This window comes from Eublepharis macularius, chromosome 4 (assembly GCF_028583425.1).
Source record: "Eublepharis macularius isolate TG4126 chromosome 4, MPM_Emac_v1.0, whole genome shotgun sequence".
In the NCBI taxonomy this organism is placed as follows: domain Eukaryota; kingdom Metazoa; phylum Chordata; class Lepidosauria; order Squamata; family Eublepharidae; genus Eublepharis; species Eublepharis macularius.
In genome coordinates this window covers 166,250,336-166,265,569 of record NC_072793.1, presented here as the reverse complement: position 1 = coordinate 166,265,569, position 15,234 = coordinate 166,250,336, and the positions used below count along the sequence as shown (strand labels likewise).

Here is a 15,234-nt window from a genome sequence, read left to right as displayed (position 1 = left end):
CATGTGCTCCAGCCCCTATGAGTTTCAAGAACAGACCTCGCTGGTTCAAGGATAGAGACGTGTACAGTTAAGTATTGCCTATCATACCCACAAATAGAGCCTCCACATTCAGAGGCAGTATACCTTCAATTTCCAGAAGCAGGGGACATATAATGGAGAATAACAGTTGCCTTCATGCTCCACTTACAGGAAACACCTGAACAGATGTGTTGCCAATAGCTCTGTGTGTTCATTGCTACCGGGATGAAGGAGCATTTGTATACAAAAGGGGAAGAGACATTAACTGTATAGTTGTAATCAACATGGGGGCATTATTTCTATATTGCTTCAATCCTAACCTTTCTTGCTTGTGTAGGGCACCTCTGTCTAAATTAGGGGAGTGGTAATTTACCTCAGTTTCCTCCACCCCAGCACAAAATCTACATCGCCTATTTTCTACTTTGTGCATTGACAACATTCAGGTGAGGCCTCCAACAGTACACCGGAGGGGCAAAAGGTGTTTTTTAAGTATCTCATGTGTAGTGTAGTGGCTAGATTGACAGATTAGAGTCCAGGAGACCCAGATTCAATTTCCCACTCTGCCAGGGAAGCTCATAGGGTGACCTTGGGCTAGTCACATACTCAGCTTAACCTACTTCACAGAGTTGTTGTGAGGAGAAAATGGAGGAGAGGAGAAATGTGAGCTGCTTTTGGTTCCCACTGGGGAGGAAGGCGGGATAGAAATGAAGTAAAAATAAAAACAGTATAAAAATTCAGAATCCAACCAACGCCGATTTAGACGCTGCATGTGTGAAACGCCCCATATGCCATTCTTGCCAGGGTCCGCTTGAGAAGGATGCTGAGGCCAGTCAAGTTGCATGATGCGGAGAGGCGGCAGGTGAGGCCGGCTCTTGCACAGGTATCGAATCCCCAAGAAACTTTTCCTTTGTACTGGAGTGAATTCTCTTGAGGAGCACGCTCCGTTTTGCAATCGCTGCGTGAGGAAGACATGCTGGCTGGCTTTTCTAAGGGGCCAGAAAGGAGTTAAATTCACGGACGCCGCATTCTCCTGCCTAGAGAGGCCCAGAAACACGGGAGAAAGGGGAGCTGCTAAAAGTGGAGGCCGCCCTCCCTCCCTCCTGTTGGGACTCGAGAAACTGCCCCTTGGCGCCCTCTCCCTGCATCCTTGGCTCAACTGAGGGGCTGTGGAGCGGGCGTAATGCCAAGCTGGCAAGGAGGTGAGTTCCGCAGGCAAGGAAGGGAGCCTGGACGCGGGGGACTGGAGGAAAGCTATGGCTGGGAAACGAAGCGAGTCTGCAGCGTCACCCTCTTTTTCTCCGGCAACCTGTTAGGGCTGCACCTTGGGTCGCCAAGTACTGGCTGGGAACTTTCGGGAGATTTAGGGGTGCAGCCTGGGGTGGGAGAGTTAGGGAGGGGAGGGTCTTCTGTGGGTTATAATGCCAGAGTCCATCTTCTGAAGCGTGCATTTTCTCCAGGGGCACTGATCTCTGTAGTTTGGAGATCGCTTGTAATTCTGGGAGCTCTCCAGGCTCCCCCACCTGGAGGTTGGCAACTCTTGCTGTACCACTTTGGCTTGTGCATGGGAATTAACATCAATACTTCTTAGGGGAACATGCTCCCCACACCCCTCTCTTCATACACATCGATATCCAGCTAGCTGGCCTTCTCCCTGATAGGCTAGCTTTCACAGTGCAAGGGGAGCCCTGCCCAAACTGAGCCCTGAAGCGTGCACTGATTTTGTTTCACCCACCCACACTGTGAAATAATAAATAAATAAATAAACTGTGAAATAATATTGCTCCTATGATGCAATCCAAAACTCTATTCGTATTTAAAACACTAAAATCCTCTCCAAGAAGTACTTCTTCAGTTTACAGTGATACTTGGTTTTTTAAAATCATATTTAAGTGCTCATTTGGGCCATTCTCCCTTTCAAGTGCTATGTACAAAATACAACCAGTGTGGTGTGGTGGTTTGACTTTGATTGTAGTGGTCCTGACTTTGTATCCACATTTAGCCATAGAGGTGACCTTGGGCCAGTACCACTCTCTGAGGTAATCTACCTCACAGGGTTGTTGTGAGGATAAAAGTGGAGGGAGAGCCGCACAATCTACCTTGAATTACTTGGAGGAAATGTGGGAAATAGAAAGATAAACAAAAAGCAACTAATCTCTGCCCCCAGGAGCTTACAGTTGGAATTTTGTCATGGGGTGGGGGAGAGGCAGAGATAATTAGGTGCTGTTGCCTAAAAAGGCGGCAGAGCAGGTCATTTTTGAGCGAGGATTTCTAGCTCTTTTGTTTTAAAAAAATCTCAGACTCGGTTTATCTTCCTAATGAGGGCCAGTGAAGGTACTGGTTAGAGCATCAGAGTAGGCTTTGAGGGACCTGGGTTCAAATTCTATACACTCCCATGATGCTCATCAGGTGACCTTGGGCCTGTCGCTCTGTCTCTTTCAGATGGACCCAGCCCACAGGGTCGTTTTGAGGATAAAATGAGAAGAGGAAATCTTTGTATGTCAGCTTGAGTAAGTAAGATACACAGAGGCACAGAGTTAGCATTGCATGGTGATTAGATAATTGGTCTGGTATCTGGGAGACTCAGGTTCAAATCCCCGCTCTGCCATGTAAACTTGCTGGGTGACTTAAGCCAGTGATTTCCTCTCAGCCTAGCCTACCTTACTGGGCTGTTGTGAGGATAAAATGGAGAAGGGGAGAATGTTGTAAATAGCTTTGGGTTCCCATTGGGGAGAAAAGCAGGGAATAAATAAATAAGCATAGAAAGGATTAAATAAATAAATGTAGTGGTGAGGCAAGCTGTTGTTTTGAGGTTGGCATTACACAAAAAATCCTCCAAACTAATATTTGGGGCTTAGTGCATTTTTTTGCACTAAGCAAAGGCAACTTGCGTTTCCAGTTTAGGAACAGCAAACCAGGAATTGAAATGGAGGAGGCGGACACAGCTGAACCAAATGCAGTGGAAGGTGCCGGAATAGTCTCTTGGGTCACCCACTCTGGAGCATCCTCATCATGCATTAAGGAGGAGCCAGCAGAAGGCCTGCAACCGTGTTGGGAAGCCCAGTGGGAGGACTCCCTGGAGACGATGCAGCCCCCTCAGTCAGGATGGGAAAAGATGGGTTTGCCTGAGGAAAATGTGAGAGAGTCCCACACAATCTCCATGGAAACAGCTGAGGCTGCTCAGAGGCCTGGAGGGAAGTGCGAATCTCCAACCTTTCCAGGCCTCAGTGGAGGAGACCTCAAAGCGTACAATGGTTTGGATCCCTCTGTGAAAGTGAAGGAAGAGACTGAGGAGGAGGGGGACGCTGTCAGCTCGGAGGTGTGGCGCCAGCGCTTCAGGCAGTTCTGCTACCTTGAGTCTGGGAGTCCCCAGGGGGTCTTCAGGCAGCTCTGGGAGCTTTGCCGTCAGTGGCTGAAGCCCGAGAGGCACACCAAAGAGCAAATGCTGGAGCTGGTGATCTTGGAGCAATTTGTCATGATCCTGCCCCAGGAAATGCAGAGCCAGGTCAGGGAATGTCGTCCAGAGACCTGTGCTGAGGCCGTGACTCTGGCAGAAGGCTTTCTTTGTGGATTGCAAGATGCTGAAATAGCCGAACAAAAGGTAAAGGGCAACTGGGCAATTCTGAGGGCAGAGCTGGTTCTAGAATCTTGTGATCCCTTCCCAGTGGACTTGTAAGAAGAGCCCTGATGGATCAGACCTGTGGTCTGTCTAGTCCGGCATCCTGCCTCACACTGTGGCCAACCCGTTGCCCTGGAGGGCCAAACAAACAAGGCATAGGGGCCAAGGCCTTCTCCAGTGCTGCATCCCAGATTGACTGCCACAGTATACGGAGGTTCTCTTCAGTCACTATAAGTAGTATCCATTCATGGACCTCCCCTCCATGAACTGTCTAACCCCCTTTAAAAACCTTGTGTGCTTGTGGGTGCTACACCCACTGGCAGTGAGTCCCACAGTTTAATTACTCATTCACTAATGATGTATCTCCTTTTTGTACATTCCTAATCTAATGCCCATCGACTTCACTGGGTGGTCCTGAATTCTAGTATTACGGGGGAGAGAGAAAAAGCTCCCTCTATCCAATTCCTCAACCCCTTGCATAAGTGTATAAACCTCTGTCCTTCCTACCCTTAGGCCGTCTTTTCTCAAGACAGAAAAGTCTCAGACCCTCCGGCCTTTCCTCATAGGAAAGGTGCTCCAAATCTCTAATCATCTTGGTTGCCCTCTTCTGTATTTTCCCAAGTTCCGCAATATCCTTTTTGAGATACAGTAAGCAGAACCGCACATCTTATGTGACGGCACCATAGCTTTACCCGAGGCATTAAATATTGGCCGTTTCATTGTGAGTCCCTTTCCTAATAATTCCTACCATGGAGGTGACCTTTTCTACTGCTGCCACACACTGAGTTGACATTTGTTCCAGACTGGGCACAAGAGATCTTCTGAAACAGGATTAGTGGTAGCCAAAGTGTAACGCATATAAATCATTAAAAAGAAGACATTCTGACTCCTTGGCTTGTTTATGTATCTCAGAGAATACATCAGATGCCAGTGCTGTTGGAGGAAGCACTTATTACTTCCCAGTCAGAACAGGACTCCTCAAACATTGTCAAGATCCGGCTCACCACAGATGCAAAGCAGGAGGAAGAGGAAGAGGAGGACAAATCCTCTCTCATTGGTAAAGATTCTCATATCTTTATTGTTGAAGGTTAGGATATTAGCTTTGGCCCAGTCTCTCTCTCTCCCTTCATGGGAAGCTTTGCATGGTCCCAGGTTCAATTCCTGGCTTCTCCAGTTTAAAAAGGGTCTCAAGGATCTCATGGAGAAAAAACCTTTCTCTGTCTGAGGGCTTAACTACATGCTCTACTTCCCTTGCATCCACCTTCGGTTCTGACAATCAGGTGTGTGCTGCAAGTCCCAAGCTCCCAGGTGAAGTACATGAGCAGTCCCTAGTACATTTTATGCTTTCCTAACAGGTATGCAGATAGGATTGCCAGCACTGCCTCAGCAAATGTCAGAAGATTTTGAGAATGGTGCCTGCAAAAGGTGGAATTTGGGAGGCTGCAGTGTCATTTAGGAATTTTCCTGGATCTCTGTGGAAAAGACTATAGAGGCATAGGGAGGATTCCTAGACCATCACAATGGAGGCCATTTCCCCCCTGCTTCTTAGTTTCTCAAGGCTAGGGTTTTGGGGCTCAGAGCAGGGGTCTATCTGCCACAGGCAGGCAAATTACAAGCCTATATGCAAAGCAAGAGCTTGGCCACTGGTTTACAAATGGCCTCTAATTCTTCGAGGCCATTTCATATATTTCTTGTTTCCTATATCTACGTCCAAAAGTCTGCACATATTTAGGGGTGGAATATGTATATGTGTGGAGCTGACACAAAATTTGCAAACCTTTTAATGGGGCATGCTAGGAGAGTCATAAGTGAATATGGTTGTGACTTCAGATTTCCCTGTACAAAATCCAAGAGGAATCAAACACTGTTTAAAAGTGTGTAGGGGGGGGAGCCCTGACCAACAAACAGCTATGCGGGACAGGATAATATCATTTGTTCCTGATGCATTTTGCAATGTCACCTCCCTTGCGAAAGAGGATTTTTAAAAATTAAAATGAAGTGGTTGGATCTACTATTTGAGAGTGAGATATAGTGGCTAGTGGGTTGGACTCAGAGTGAAGAGGCCTGGAATTAAATCAGACTTGGCCGTGGAAGCTCACTGACCTGGAGCCGATCATTGTCTCTCAGGAGATTTTTGTCAGTGGAGATAGTGGAGCAGGCATTCTTTGCTTCCTTGTTCCTCCTGTGCCCCCCCCCAAGACCCCCCCCAATGATGCTCCTGGGCAACTCCCAGGAACAGAAAGGGGGAGGGACCACAGATTGTAGCAGGAGCAGGGAATTGGCAATAATCCCCTCACTTCTGCTCACAGATATTTTCCACTAGGTCCAGCCATAAGAAGGAGGTGTCCTGCATTAGACATAAAGTCCATCTTATTTAGCATCTTGGTTCCCACCAGAGGCACAGGAAGGCTCAGAAGTTGGGACACAAGAACCCCCCCCCCGTTGTGCCCCCCCCTTCCGTTCCTGTTATTCTGAGGTACACTTCGCCATCAAGAATGTTTATTTTTTTATTTTATTCTACAAAATTTGTATCCTGCCTTTTTTGCCCTCATAGGGCCAGAAAGGCAACTAACAAGTTAAAACATGCATCATAAAATGTCATCTGTAAAGCCATTAAAACTAATAGACACATCATTAAAACAATCAAAACCAGAACAGCCATTGAACCATTGACTGGCCTGTCCTCTGTGGCTGGGTCTAACCCCCCTCCCCACCCTTTTAAACCAGGATTCAGCCACCTTTTATCATTTAAGAGCCAAACAATGTCAAAATTCAGAGCTAGGGATTGACAAAAAAGCCCATCTGAATAACTGAAAATATGCATTTTAACATTGTAGATTGTTAATCAATATGTCAATTGTCAGTAAAGTTTCTCTAATCCAAACACATTTTTTGTGAGTCCTTTATAATGTAGCGGCACACATAAGGTCCCACAACATGTAATACATTTACACAGAAGCACCTTGTGTGATTGTTCTAGAGCATTGGTGCATGGATCACACTTGTAGTATTGGCAACTGTTTACCACGATAATTTTCCTTTCTGTAAAGCATATCTAAGAAGTCCCATAAAAATCTTTGCCTACTGCTCCTTTCACATACTTGTTTTTTCTAGTGCCAAACACACCTAAAAGATTTCATTTTATTTTTTAAAGGACCATATTTGGTTCCATTCTAAGCCATGTTCAACCCTAGGGCTGAAGGCTGCAAACACCTGTTTAAAGCCATCCAAGCTAGTGGCTGGCACTGCATCTTGCAGCAGTGAAGTTCACAAGCAAATTGTGCATTGTGTAGAGAAACACAATTCACAGCCAACATTGTTGTGGTGGGGATAATAATAACATACTTTGTAAACCGCTCTGAGTAGGTGTTAAGTCATCCTGAGGGGCGGTATATAAATCGAATGTTGTTGTTATTATTGTTATTGTTACTATTTTCTTTCTGTTGCAGAAGGTAATGACCAAGAATGGGGCGTGCCTTTTCAGCTGGGAAGAACTGAGCAAGCGAGCGTCAGTGGACCGTTGCTGGAAAGAGTGAAAGAACACTTTTTCAAGGGTTCTGAATTGGATAAGAAGCTTGGAAGTCAGCAGGGACCAGAAGGTCACCAGAAAAGGCATTTGGGGAATGGATCAAAGGAAGGTTTCCATGGCGGTGTCTTCCAAGAGGGTATCTGCAGGCATAGGGGTGAAAAGATGGACAGACAAAGCCTTCTTCAGAGTTCTGCACTTTCTGAGAATTGGGAAATGTGCTTGGAGGAAAAGCCATATAAATACTCATACAATGCTGAAAGTTTCCATGAGCGTTCACATTTGATAATACAAGAGAGAACAGATGCTGAGGAGAAACCAAGGAAATACTTACAGTATAGCAAAAGCTTCCATCAGAAAACCAACCTTGTTAAGCACAAGAGAATCCATTTGGGAGAGAAACCATACATATGTTTGGAATGCGGCAAACGGTTTTGCACTAGTTCTCAACTTGGAAGCCACAGAAAAGTTCACGCAGGTGAGGAACTGTACAAATGCTCACAGTGTGGGAAAAGCTTTGGGAGCAATTCAAAGCTTACAGAGCATAAGAGGGTCCACACGGGAGAGAAGCCGTTTCCGTGCCTGCAGTGTGGGAAGTGGTTCTCTCAGAGTTCTGTCCTTCTGAGACATGAGAGAATCCACACAGGTGAGAAGCCCCACAAATGCTCCATGTGTGACAAAAGCTTTGCTCAGAAGTCCAACCTCATTCAGCATGAGAGAACCCACACAGGAGAGAAACCTTACGAATGCTCCGAGTGCGGGAAAAGCTTCCATACTAGCTCTCGGCTCGTAAGTCACCAAAAAATACACACTGGTGAGATTCTGTATAAATGCTCACGATGTGGCAATAGCTTCAGCAGCAGTTCAAAGCTTACAGAGCACAAAAGGACGCACACAGGAGAGAAGCCGTACCAGTGCTTAGAGTGTGGGGCATGTTTTTCTCAACGTTATGCTCTTCTGAGGCATGAGAAAATCCACACGGGTGAGAAACCCCATAAATGCTCAGACTGTGGCAAAAGCTTCAATAGGAAATCAAACCTTATCACACACATGGGGACCCACACGGGAGAGAAACCCTATGAATGCCCAGACTGTGGAAAGAGCTTCAGCCTGAAACGAAACCTTATTCGGCACAAGAGAACTCACACGGGAGAAAAACCCTATATATGTTCACAGTGCGGGAAGTGGTTCTCTCATCACTCTGCCCTTCTGAGGCATGAGAAGATCCACACAGGGGAGAAACCATATGAATGTTCCTTTTGTGGGAAAAGATTTGGTCGGAAAGAAGACCGAATTACTCATGAGAGGACCCACACAGGAGAGAGGCCATATGAATGTTCAGACTGTGGGCAGAGATTCAGTCAGAGAACTCCTCTTGTTGTACATCAGAGGAGCCACACAAGGGAGAAACCATATGAATGTTGACAATGTAGGAGGTGGTTCTCACATCACTTGTCCCTTTTGAATCATGAGAAAATCCGTATGGCAGAAAAAGACACATAAATGCTCAAATCAAGGCCTTGGATGCTTCCAGATGGACAGTATTTTTTGTGTACCTTTTGCTGCTGTGGCAAATGCATTCATAGGGACAATGGAGCACCCAAACAGCAGTTAATCCTGTACTTTCCTTGCCTCAGTTACTTGCAGCCACCATTTGCACCTCCTGCAGAGGGCTTTTTTTTAAAAAAAGGAATTGCTAGATTGCTATAGTTATAAAAATTTATTGCCATAATCTACTATTTCCCAATGTTGATTCAAAAGGGAGTATCTAGCCCTTTTCATTGCCAGGTTATAAGGGGGAATGTGCAGCCTAATTTTTCTTCATATGTGAACCAGACCACTAGGGGTCTGTGGCAAGGAAAATGGCACCAGTGTGAGTGAGACCTTCACAAATGCACACCTTCATGTTCACACAGTGTACAAAAGAGCTTTTACTGAAATCTTTCCAAAAAGATCATAGCAAAGCAGGTTTGGGAAAGATCTCATTAAAGCAGGGGAAAATCTGGATAGTTGGGGAAGACATTGTGTGAATGCTCCCAAACACCCCCACTTCAGTTTGGATGCCAAACTGGAATAAAACCTTGTTGTTGTTCCCTGACTCGGTACTGAAACCAGCTATTCTCTGGCAGTCCATGAGCCCTTCTCTGTTTTTACTGTATTGCAGGTCTTGGTGTGTCTTCCAAACCTGCTTAGGAACCTCATCATTTTGTCCAAGGATCCCTTAATCATTGTTTGTGACTCAAGGCAGCAAATCTCTGACTACCAGTTCTAGGAGGCAATGCCAGGGGAAGGCCTCATCCCCTGTGCCCTGTTTGTTTGGCACTCCATGGCAACTGGTTGGTCACAGAGCAGAACCACAAGTGACAAAAGGCACAGATTGGACACTTGTCAGCTTCCCTCAAGTTTTGATGGGAAATGTAGGCATCCTGGTCTCGCAGCTTCACTCTCTGACTGCTGCCCAATGGACTTTTCAACTGTCACTTGTCCAACATTCCGCCAAGCTGCCTACATTTCCCATCAAAACTTGAGGGAAGCTGACAAGTGTCCAATCTGTGCCTTTTGTCACTTGTGGTTCTGCTCACAGTATGAGACAGGATGGTGGACTAGATGGACCACTGGTCTGGTTTGCACGGCTCGTATATTCTTATCACAAAAAGTGTCTGTTTTGGGGGAGGGATTGTGTAACCTGCCTGGGGGGAGTGGCTATTGGGAGGAGATAAGGATGAAATCATCCCTTCTGCCTTTTACATCAGCAGAGCGAGCAGAGGGCTCAACGCACAGCCCTGGAAAAGTTTAATATTGGAAAGAATTGCTGTGGGGACAGCTCTGTGAAGATCCATAATTCTTGTCTAACTCTACCCCCCGCCCACATCACCACTACTGGTTCCAACCCTTCGTTTTAAATTTAGTATAGTTGCATTTTTCTCCCCTGTGAGCTGCTGGGAGTAGATATCTGGAAAGTCAAGATAAATAGGTCTCCCATTAATTTTGTTATGAGTTTATTTGGACTTCAGTGTAATCTGTATCGGTTTAAACTATTCTAATGTAAAGAATGGAATTACCTTTTTCTTAAAAAAGTAAATACACTTTGTGACTGCTGCGATAAGATTCAAAACAACTAAAGGTGAAGTACTGTATTATTTTGCTTTTGGACATTTTCCCTGTATACCCGCTTGGCTGCCTACAGTTTTTGCCCATCTCAAAAAGGAATTCTACGACTGGAGAAAATGGGATTGCTTGAGGGGTGGGATTTGTCCCCAATCATTAGGAAATGTTACCCAGTTTGTCTTCTATTGATTCTTTACCTATGACATCATCTGAAATTCATCTCAAGTAGGCATGGGCACAAATGCGAAAAAAAACCCGAACACGCTGTTCGTGGTTCATTGCCGTCCACTAACTATGAACATGATGCTGTCTCGAACATGTTCGTTGTTCGTTGGGGCATGCAGCCACGAACAGCAACAAATGAGGCTTCCAACGACCACCTGTTCGTTTGGAATGGGGCCTCATGAACAGCCTGTTCGCAAACAGCTAAACAGGCTGTTCGTGGGCTTTTTTGTGTTCGTAATGCTGTTCATGCCCATGTCTAATCTCAAGCCCACTTGATACATTTTTTCTCCTCTCCACCTTATAAGAGATGTGTGTGTTTATAACTTATGATCCTGCCAGCTTCTTCCCGTTTCCCCTCCTCTGTGCAGTCCTTGTTCTGAGTGGCTTTTATTCAAATGAATCTCATGAGCCCAGGGATAGCTTTTTTGGTCAAAGGGGGGGGGCGGACTCTTCCCTATTTTGATAACAGAGGAGCTGGTCGGATCCAACTCAGTATTTGAAAACAGAGAGCAGCCATTTTTCTTCCGCTTCTCTGCGCCAGCAGCCTAGAAAATGGCCCGAGAGTACGGGATGTTTCTAGATCACATTTCACATGGGGGTAAGTCACATGATTAAAGAAACCCTAGTATGAGTTTTGATTGATTAATCTGCATGGATTTGTACACAAAGGCTACCTGTCTGGTGAAAAAGAGTTCTTCCTTTGTTTTTAGCTGATGTAGGAACATTGTGGGGAGGAGCCATGGCTCAGAAGAAGAGCACCTGCCTTGCATGCGGAAGGTCCTAGGTTCAATTCCTGGCATTTCCCGTTGGAAAGGCCTTGGGTGATGATATCCTTGGATGTTGATGGTTATGATTCAGTATAAGGCAGCTCTTGCAAGTGCCATCTTAGCAAAAATGAACAGAAGTCTTGCGGCACCTTAAAGATCTGGACTAGAACAGCTGAGGTGCATCATGTGAGGCACTCTGCTAAAGACTCGCTATTTCCACCAGTGAGGGAAGAGCCCTTTACCCAGAATTCAGTTTGCATGGAAGGGAGCAACAGATGATAGGACCTGCATAATAAAAAGAGACACTCTTGTCAAAAGCCTCCATTGCTATTTCCACTGATGAAGAGGGAGTCGAAGAGCCCTTTGTCCACATCTCAGTTTGTGTAGAAAGAATGAACAGATCTACATAATCAAACATGGTGTTGGAGGCCACATGGAAAGCCTCTGGACCCATGTGGGTCCACTGATGCAAAACAAAGCATGGTTGTTGCCTGAAGCTTTGCTCAGACTCTATGCATTTGTATGGCTTTCCCCCAGTATGTAGTTGCAGTTGTTTTATCAAGTCTGAGCTAATGATAAAGCTTTAACCACATTCAAAACATATATGCTGCTGTTCTTTGTGGACCCGTTAATGTCAGAATGTGGGAGGAGCTTTAGCTAGAACTGAAGCTCCCCCCACATTCTGAGCATTCAAACCGTTTATCCAAGGTGTTCTTTCTTCAGGTTTCTTTTATGACAGAAACGCTTGTCGTGTTGTGAGCATTTATGAGGCCTCTCTCTTGTGGAGCCTTTCATGCACTACAGTGTGTTAATGTTGACCAAAACTCTTCTCACCCTTCATACAGGGGTAATGTGTCCCTTCTGTGTTGTGTAACCTTTTGTGTGTTAGAAGGGTAGAGTTTGTATCAGCATTTCCTGCATGCTGAACATTTGTATGGTTTCTCTCCAGCATTGACCCTTTTATGATTTAGGAGGTGAGTGCTCATTCCAAAAACTTCTTCATGTTTTGAGCCTTTGTGTAATTTATCTCCTGTGTGTACCCTCATCCAACACTAGGAAAGACTAAAAATGTATCCTGTTTTTACTCCCTTCAAGGTGCTCAGGACTGCCTATACAGGCCCTTCTTTGTTCCACCCACAATGATCTCATAAGGAAGGTTTTGATCAGCTATGTCACACTGTCTTAGCAGCTCCATTTATATTTTTACTTAAACCGAAATGCTTCTTCTAACCTGTCTTTCTTTTGTGAAAATGTCTGCCAGCTGCATAAGATCCAAGATGAGCATCTATTTTTTCTTCCCGTGACAAGTATTTAAGCCTGGCCAGAGATACAGGTTTTTAGCAAAAGCCAAAGGGCTCTTGACTCCTGTTCTTTGCCTGTCACCCAGAATGAGGCAACACATGGATTTAGAACCACCTCAGAATGTACCTTGTTTTACTTCCTGCTTTTGGGATTTATTTTAATTGTAGCTTTGTAAGCTACTTTGGATCCCACTCGGAAGCAAAGTGAGATAAAAATACCTAAATAAAATAAATATCTCTCTCTTCCATCAAGCAGGACCTATAGTTGCCCTATGTAAGCTGAGAGGATCTTAGAGGTTCTTGCCTCCTTTCTCCCTCACATTGTTTATTTCTACCTATCATATCACGCCTTTGGTGGCTAATTGCCTTAGGGGTTCAGAGAGGGTAAAAACAAGAGCACTAAGGGGGAGAAAAGATAAGCAAACAAGTTGGCCAAAGGCTCCTCCTTCCCTGTATCTTTGCCAATAATCTCTTCCAGCTTTCTCTAATGAGTTTTGAGAGACCTTCGAAGTTTTCAACAGCGAGGGCCAAACTAAACACGACAGTTTCCTCACATCTGACACAGGGATGCCATTGCCATTTTAAAATAAAAAACAGGCAATTTAAAAACGCAGCAAGGGCTTAATCCTGATCGGGCCATAATAGCATTTTTAAACCATCCATTTTAGGCTCTAAAATGGCAGCAATGCCCCCATGATAGATGTGAGGCAGTTGTCACGTCTAGTTTGGCCCTCAGAGCCTGCTTTCCACGTGGATTCTTTTTGGATCTCTTTGGACCCCGCTCCACTCCTCGTCAAAGATTGGCCTGGTGTCTTTGCTGTCATTCACCAGGCAAAGGCTTTTGGTTTCTTTGTTTCACTTTACCTTTGGCTAAATGGTTGGGATTGGTCATTTTGTTACATCCTCTACTTGCATCTTACAATTATATTCATGTATTTGCCATTTGTAATTTTTAGAATTGTTTTTAAAGCCATTGTGTTCCATTGTTGGACATTTGAGAACCAGGCGAGATACAAATGTATTAAAATAGAATAATAATACTGCCGGTGTATGATGGTAACAATGGTATCAACAGGGCTTATATACTGTGCCCCACTCAGAGCAGGATACAAAGTCAGTGTATTATTAGCTCCCCCAATACAGCTGGGGAGCTGGGGCTGAGAGGAGAGGCTTACCTAAAGCCATTTACTCAAGCCTGAGAGAAAGAGAGGAAGGATGGCTTGCCAGAGGCAAACAATACAAAGGAGTGCATGACCCACAGTGTGTTAAGGACCTGCTGCACACACCTCACTGCTCCTTCCTTCCTTCCTCCTCTTTCTTTTTTGTTTTCTTTGCTGCCTGTTTTGTGCCGCTCCCTGAAGCCTTGAAAAACGAGGCAAACAAATTAACCCTATCCATGCCAAAAAGCTCCCAGAACAGCACAAAACAGCCCGGAACAGGCACTAAAGAAACGCCAGTGCTACAAAAAACAGTGGGATGTGTTAGAGACACTCCAGAACAATATTTTAGAAATGAAAACATGGGACTGGCACCCTTCAATTAACCCTTTCTATGCCAATATGCTCACGGAACAGCACAAAACAGACTGCAGTTTTCTGCAGACTCGGGACTGAAAGCACACCCACCCGTGACCCCCGGGGGCCCCCGGCCCACGAGAGGCGGGGCAGGGGCGTCGGGGGGAGCGGCGCAGCCGCGACCCCCGGGGGCCTGGCTGTCTTTGTCTTTCGTCTTTCGTCTTCGGGTGGGGGTGGGGGTGGGGGTGGGTTTTTTATTTTTGGCAACCTCTTCTACATGCAAAACTTTTTTGGTACAAAGTTGTAATGTTATAAAATGGTAAAAATTTCATAAAATTGTAATTTTACTACCAATCCAACTCAAATAAGTTTATAGATAATTCAAACAGTATTGCTTCTATAATCATATTAGGCATAAATATTAAACATAACTTTTAAACATTAAGAAAAAAGTATTAAATACTCGGTAGAGATGGGTTGAATGTTTTATCTTAAATCCTGAAACCTCCTTGAAACCTTCAAGTGAGAACTGAAAACACGTTTCTCTGTTTTAGAGAAACTGCTTTTCAGTACAAAATAAACGGGATGTATGTTTTTGTTGCACTCTCCCAACCAGGAGACAGACTCCTCCTAAGAGTTTAATGGCTTCTTTCATTAACAAACGCTAGTCGTTTTCATTACGTGAGGTGTCAAAATATAAATGTTTATTTAAATAAAACATAGAAAAATAGAACAGATGAACACAACAAGAATTAAGTTTCCTAACATTTCTTAATGAAATCTAACTCAGTCAGATTAACGATGAAATGCATTCAAGTTACCGTAGCACATATTACAAGGGTAAGTTTCCTGCCTAGATCTTCATGAGATTTCTTTTGGCCAAAACCCTGATCTGCTATTTGGATTACCATTTTTATATATTATCTTATGCAGAAATCTAAGATCTTTTCATATGATAACAAAGATAAATATCAAACCAATCATAATTTAATTCTTTTTTACTATTTCCAATCATGTGACATTCTACCTAGCCAAAAGTACCACTATGCCCAGCTGCAAGATAAGAGATATGGATAGTAACAATGACAAGAAAAGTTACATGACCAGATCATCCTTGGTCTCTGCTAACAATTACAGAACATGTATCTGATACTGTTCA

At 44.6% G+C, this 15,234-nt stretch overlaps 1 pseudogene; it reads left to right on the top strand.

Moving 5' to 3' along the window:
- Positions 1-1,141: 1,141 nt before the first annotated feature.
- LOC129327763 (zinc finger protein 345-like) lies at positions 1,142-8,663 on the top strand (annotated as a pseudogene).
- The last annotated feature ends 6,571 nt before the right edge of the window (positions 8,664-15,234 follow it).